Source organism: Canis aureus, chromosome 16 (assembly GCF_053574225.1).
Source record: "Canis aureus isolate CA01 chromosome 16, VMU_Caureus_v.1.0, whole genome shotgun sequence".
Classification (NCBI taxonomy): Eukaryota; Metazoa; Chordata; class Mammalia; order Carnivora; family Canidae; genus Canis; species Canis aureus.
The window spans coordinates 22,521,942-22,528,078 of NC_135626.1; the positions used below are offsets into that span (position 1 = coordinate 22,521,942).

The window sequence follows — 6,137 nt, forward strand, 5'->3', positions numbered from 1 at the left end:
GTGATTTACTCCTGCAATAGCCCAGCCTGGAATCTACATGAATGTTAAACAGGAGTGGCTCTAGGCGTTCGCTCAGCCAGACAAATCAGAAACCACTTAAGATGAAAAGACCTAGACCATCTCTTCCCAGGGATGCCTGCTAAGCCCCCTCTCTGGCCCAGGAGATTTGACTCCATCTTCCCATGGGCAAAGCTGGAGGAACACAGAGCCTGTCCTGAAGGATGAGGGTATAGGCAGTTCAGGAAAGGACCCTCTGGGGACTGAGGGGGGCTGACTTCTTGGGCTTGTTAGGAAAAAAAAGAATTCTGGCAATCAGCCCTGTGCAACCATGAGTGAGCTGCCTGCCCCAGGAGGGAGTGAGCTCCCCACCCCTGGAAGCATTCAAACTGGGCTGGGAAGATCCTTTGTCAGAGATGATCAGAACAACTTCCACATCAAGGAGGAGATCCTAAAGGTGACTCTTATAATTCTGAGAGTTCGTGAGAGCAGAGGCAGTGGGATGGGATGGTTAGGAGCATGTACCATTTGGAACTGGTGGACCTGGGCTCAGGTCCCAGCTCTGCATCTTACTTGCTGTGTGACCTTGAGCAAGTTAACTTTCTCTGAACGTCTATTTCCTCACCTGTGAAATGTGAGTCATACTACCAGCTTCATAGGATTTTTTTGGAGAAAGGATTAAAGTAAAACAAGGCATCTAAAGTGCTTAGAATAATATATTGCATATATTAAGTACCCAATAAGTGGCAGTTATCATTATTAGTCTGTAATGAGTAAACCTACGCAGGAATGAGAGCTCCCCAGCTGTCGGATTGGACTTTGTCAAGGTGCCTGGCTCCCGATCTACCATTCACTTGTGATCGTGGGCAGATTTCTTGGAGCATAGTCTGACACACACAACGTTACATTAGTTTTAAGTGTATGACATGGTGATTCAACATCTCTATACATTATGCTGTGCTTACCACACGTGTAGCTACATCTGACATACTTCTTAAAAGGAAAAAAAAATCTGTGCCTCAGTTTCCTCATCTGTAAAATGAAGCTAATAATAGTCCTTATTATCTCACAGGATTATTGAGAGGGTTGAATTTACAAATCGTGTAAAGGGTTTAGAATAGAACCTAGCACAAAACAAGTATCCGGTAGCTGTGTGCTCACGTCATTGTCACCCAGCATCCCTGTCCCCAGCTTCAGCTCTAGGTCACCTTGCCAATGACTGGTTCTTCTTAGGACTTATTCAAAGATCCAGGGTTTCTGTTTGGGATTTTGTTCTTGTTGTTGCTGTTGGGAGGGTGAGAACATTTAAATTTTACTGTTAGCAAATTTCAGTTATACAACATTGTGTTATCAACTGTAGTCACCATGTAATACATTAGATCCTCAGATCTTATTGATCTTATAACTGAAAGTTTGGTCCTCTTACCAACTTCTTTCTATCTCCCCCACTTCTCAGTCCCTGCCAACCACCTATTTACTCTTTATTTCTATGGGTTTGACTTTTTTTTTAGATTCCACATATGAGTGATAGCAAAGAGTATTTGTCTTTCTCTGTTTGGTTTCTTTCACTTACCATAATGCCCTATGTGAGGTGATAGATGTGTTATTTAACTTAGTGGGGGGAATCCCTTCACAACCTATATGCGTATTGCTTACACTTTAAATATCTTACAGTTTTGTCAATTATACATCAATAAAGCTGGGGTGGTAGGGAAAGACAAGACTTAATAAACGCTGGTGAGGATGTGGAGAAAATGAAACCTTTGTACACTCTTGGTGGGAATGTAAATTGGTGCAGCCACTATGGAAAATGGGGTGGAGCGTCCTCACAAAATTAAGACTACCATATGATCCAGCAATCCTACTTCTGAGTATCCAACCAAAGGAAATGAAATCAGAATTTTGAAGAGATATTTGTACTCCCATGATCACTGCAGCATTATTCACAGTTAGCAAGACATGGAAATAACCTAAGTGTCCACATATGGGTGAGTGGATAAGGAAGATATGGTATACACACACACACACACACACACACACACACACACACTAGAATATTACTCAGCCTTAAAAAAAGAATAAAATCTTATCATTTGTGGCAACATAGATAGAATTGGAGAACACTATCCTAAGTTAAATAAGTCAGACAGAAAAAATAAATAAATAAAAATAAATAAATAAATAAAGAAGTCAGACAGAGAAAGACAAATACTGTATGATATCACTTACACATGGAATTTTAAAAAGCCAAACCGGTAGAAACAGATTGTAGCATGATGGTTACCAGGGGCTGGGAGGTGGGGAAATGGGGAGATGTCGGTCAATGGCCTCAAACTTTCAGTTACAAGGAGAGCAAGCTCTGGATACCTGATATACAGCATGGTGACAACTGTATTATAGACTTGAAAGTTGCAAAAAGAATAGATCTTAAATGTTCTTGCCATAAAAAAGGAAATGGTAATAATGTAAGGTGATGGAGGTGTTTACTAACCCTACTACAGTGATCATTTTACAATATATATCAGTATCAGATCATCATGTTATACATCTTAAACTTGCACAATATTATATGTAGATTAAATCTTAGTAAAGCTGAGGGGGTGGTGGGGAAACATAGATCAAGTGAGTGAATGAGCCAGGTATGAGATAAACAGGAAACCCTCATCAACAAGAAACATTTGTGAGAACCTGCTGCGTTTGGTGCCCTGTGCTAGCTGATAGGATGCAGAGCAGCTGCCTTTGCAGGGCTCATACTGAGTGTAAGCAACCAACACCTTCAGGAAGAAATGATCAAAGGGTCATGATATCCCTGATGGTATAACAAGCCAGGCTTCCTGGAAGAGGTGAAAGTTGCATGAGGCATAAAAGAAGGGTGGAAATTTGGCAAGTATCCAGAAATGGGGGTGGGGCTGGGGATGGAACATTCTGGAAAGGGGATCCATGAGAGCAAAGACCCAGGGTAGGAGTGCATGGCCTCTTGGGAAGACAGTGAAGGACACACAATGACAGGTGCCAGGGTTTCTCTACAGGGCATTTTTTGGTGAGGTCTCAACCTACCAGCGATAATGCTATGGACTCAAAATGCCTGGGGGCACTCACCTGGGCCTGAGTGAGCTGCCTGTAGACATCTCCCTTTGCGAAACCAACATTAGGACTCTCTTGTGGTTCTCATTACGATTGCAAGACACCCTGCAGCAACAGCCATCAGGAAACTAAAAAAAATAAATAAATAAAAGGATTATTACTTACAAGACCTGGAAAGTAATTACACAGCACACCCAGGGTCACACAACGAGGTCACAGGTGGAGAGAGAGCCTGTCTGGATGGGGGTTCTGTTTTTATTGGGGTCAACGTTGGAGGTCGAGGGTTTCTCAGGCTCACTTGTTATTGGTGAATTTAAAATATACAGGTGGGAAAAAATAAATAAATAAAATATACAGGTGGGAATTTAAAGCACAGAGAAGAGAAAAGACAACTGGCCCAAATAGTTATCAAAATCAGTCATGATCTCTAAAACAAAGAAGCCCCAGTTGGAGGAGTTCATCTGGCTCTTTACCCAGCCTGTGGCCAGTAAATGTTTATTCCAGATAGTGAGATCGCAGTCTTTGAAGTGCATGCCTTGGTTATCAAAGCCAGCCCTTGAATTACAAGAAAGAAAGAAGAAAAAATTGTCAGGGCTTATACCACAGGAATCTTTGCCTGAAGCTGGCAAGAGAAGAGAATTAGGAGACGAGGTTCAAGTTTGCCAGGGAAGGCAGAGGTCTGGGTCCACTTCCTCCTAGTACTTGAGTGACCTTGAGCAAGTATGGTTCTAAGAGTCAGTTTTCTCATCCTTACTAAGAGGCTAATACATGCCCCTAAAAAGTAACAATAAGCTAACATTTATACAGCACCTGGAAGGCAGTGGCACTCAATCAATGGGAGCTATGGTTTGTCCTTTGAGGGATGAAGAGTAAGGGCAGCTTTTTCCTGATATATATTCTTTTAATTCCAGTATAGTTACCATACAGTGGTATATTAGTTTCAGGTGTACAATATAGTGATTCCATAAATATAATGACTTCCATAAATTACTCAGTGCTCATCACAATAACTGTACTCTTAATCCCTTTCACCTATTTCACCCATCCCCCCACCTCACTCCCCTCTGGCCACCATTTGTTTGTTCTCTGTCGTTGAGAGTCTGTTTCTTGGTTTGTCTCCTTTTTCCTCTGTTCTTTTGTTTCTTAAAGTTCACATATAAGTGATATCTATGGTATTTATATTTCTCTGACTGACTTAGCATTATATCCTGTAGATCCATCCATGTTGTTCAAATGGCAAGATTTCATTCTTTTTTATAGCTAATATTCCAGTGTGTGTGTGTGTGTGTGTGTGTGTGTGTGTGTACATCACATCTTCCTCATCCATTTATCTATCAAAGGACATTTGGGATGCTTCCATAATTTGGCTATTGTAGATAATGCTTCAATAAACAGAAGGGTGCACATATCTTTTCAAATTATTGTTTTCATATTCCTTCTACCCAGTAGTAGAATTACTGGATCATATGGTAAACTGTTTTTAATTTTTGAGGAGCCTCCATACTGTTTTCCACAGTGGCTGCACCAGTTTGCATTCCCACCAAAAGTGCATGAGGGTTCCTTTTCCTCCACATCCTTGCCAACACTTATTTTTTCTTGTGTTTTGGATTTTAGCCATTCTGACAGATATGAGGTGATATCTCATTGTGATTTTGATTTGCATTTCCCTGATGATGAGTGATGTTGAGCATCTTTTTGTATGTCTGTTGGCCATCTGTCTGCCTTCTTTGGAGAAATGTCTGTTAATGTCTTCTGCTCATTTTTAATTGGATCATTTGGTTATTTGGTGTTGAGTATTGGGATACTAACACTTTATCAGATATGTCATTTACAAATATCTTCTCCCAATCAGTAAGTTGTCTTGTTTTGTTGACTGTTTCCTTTGCTGAACAGAAGCTTTTTATTTTGATGTAGTTCCATTATCCCTAATATGTTTTAAGGAAATTAATGGTGGTAAGGAGAATGGATTGGAGTGGGGTAAGAGGAAAGTCTAAGAGCTAGATTTCAAGACAGTGGTTCATGGGGATCCCTGGGTAGCTCAGCGGTTTGGTACCTGCCTTTAGCCCAGGGCGCGATCCTGGAGTCCCGGGATCGAGTCCCGCGTCAGGCTCCCAGCATGGAGCCTGCTTCTCCCTCCTCCTGTATCTCTGCCTCTCTTTCTCTCTGTCTATCATAAATAAATTAATAATTAAAAAAAAGACAGTGGTTCATGAGTAATGTAATGCTGCTTCAAAATTTAGTGGCAACAACAGAGACTGATGGGAAGAAAAAGAAAAGGACCTAGCAGAGCAAGAGTTGGTAAATAATAAAGAGAAAAGACTCAGCAGTGATGTCACAGTTTTAAGAAAGGGGGGTACTAAGAAAATGGCAAAAGTGATGGGGAAAGGGTGAGTGGTTCCATATTGGAAACCCTGATCTTCAAAAAATGCAAATATTCTATATTCGGTCAACAATCATATGTTGAGCCTACAGTATGTCAGTCACTAGGAATATAAATATAAACAGACATGGTTTCTGCCCCAGGGACTTTATGGTATCAGTGCGGGAAACAAAGACATCAACAAATGCACGCAATGAAATATAACAGATGCTTTTATCCACAGTATCAGTCCAAGGAGACCACAAAACAAGGAGGTGATTGATTTCATCAGACTGAAGTGAAAGAAGGAAGTTACTCAAGAACTATGTAAATATTCTCCAGGAAGACTGTGGGGGAAGACATGCTCCATATGGAGAGAAAGCATGAAGAAAATACCAGTGAGTGAAACATGACATGTTTTAGACTTGTGAGTCACTCTGATACTTGGAACTGTCAGATCCAGAGCTGAGGCTGGAGATGCCTAAAGACACCATGGCATGATCAGCAGTGTGGGCCATAATATGGAAAGAGGGAAAAATCAAGAAGAATGTTGTGTTGGGGGTGTTTGAACCCTAATGGGAGTTCAGGACATGGGTTTCCTGTCAGAGGAGAGTTCGAACAGGAAGAATCAAGACAATTCTTCCTTTAAGGTAGGAAGGAAGGAAGAAAGAGAAGATAAAGGCATGTTGAAGTAGAG

General features: G+C 41.1%; 1 long non-coding RNA gene across 1 annotated transcript; it reads right to left on the reverse strand.

Moving 5' to 3' along the window:
* Positions 1–695: 695 nt before the first annotated feature.
* LOC144285278 (uncharacterized) lies at positions 696–3,214 on the reverse strand. The gene is made up of 2 exons (XR_013353605.1): positions 3,097–3,214; positions 696–1,281 (listed from the first exon to the last, which is right to left on the reverse strand). It is a non-coding gene; the product is annotated as an uncharacterized LOC144285278 (long non-coding RNA).
* Between the last annotated feature and the right edge of the window lie 2,923 nt (positions 3,215–6,137).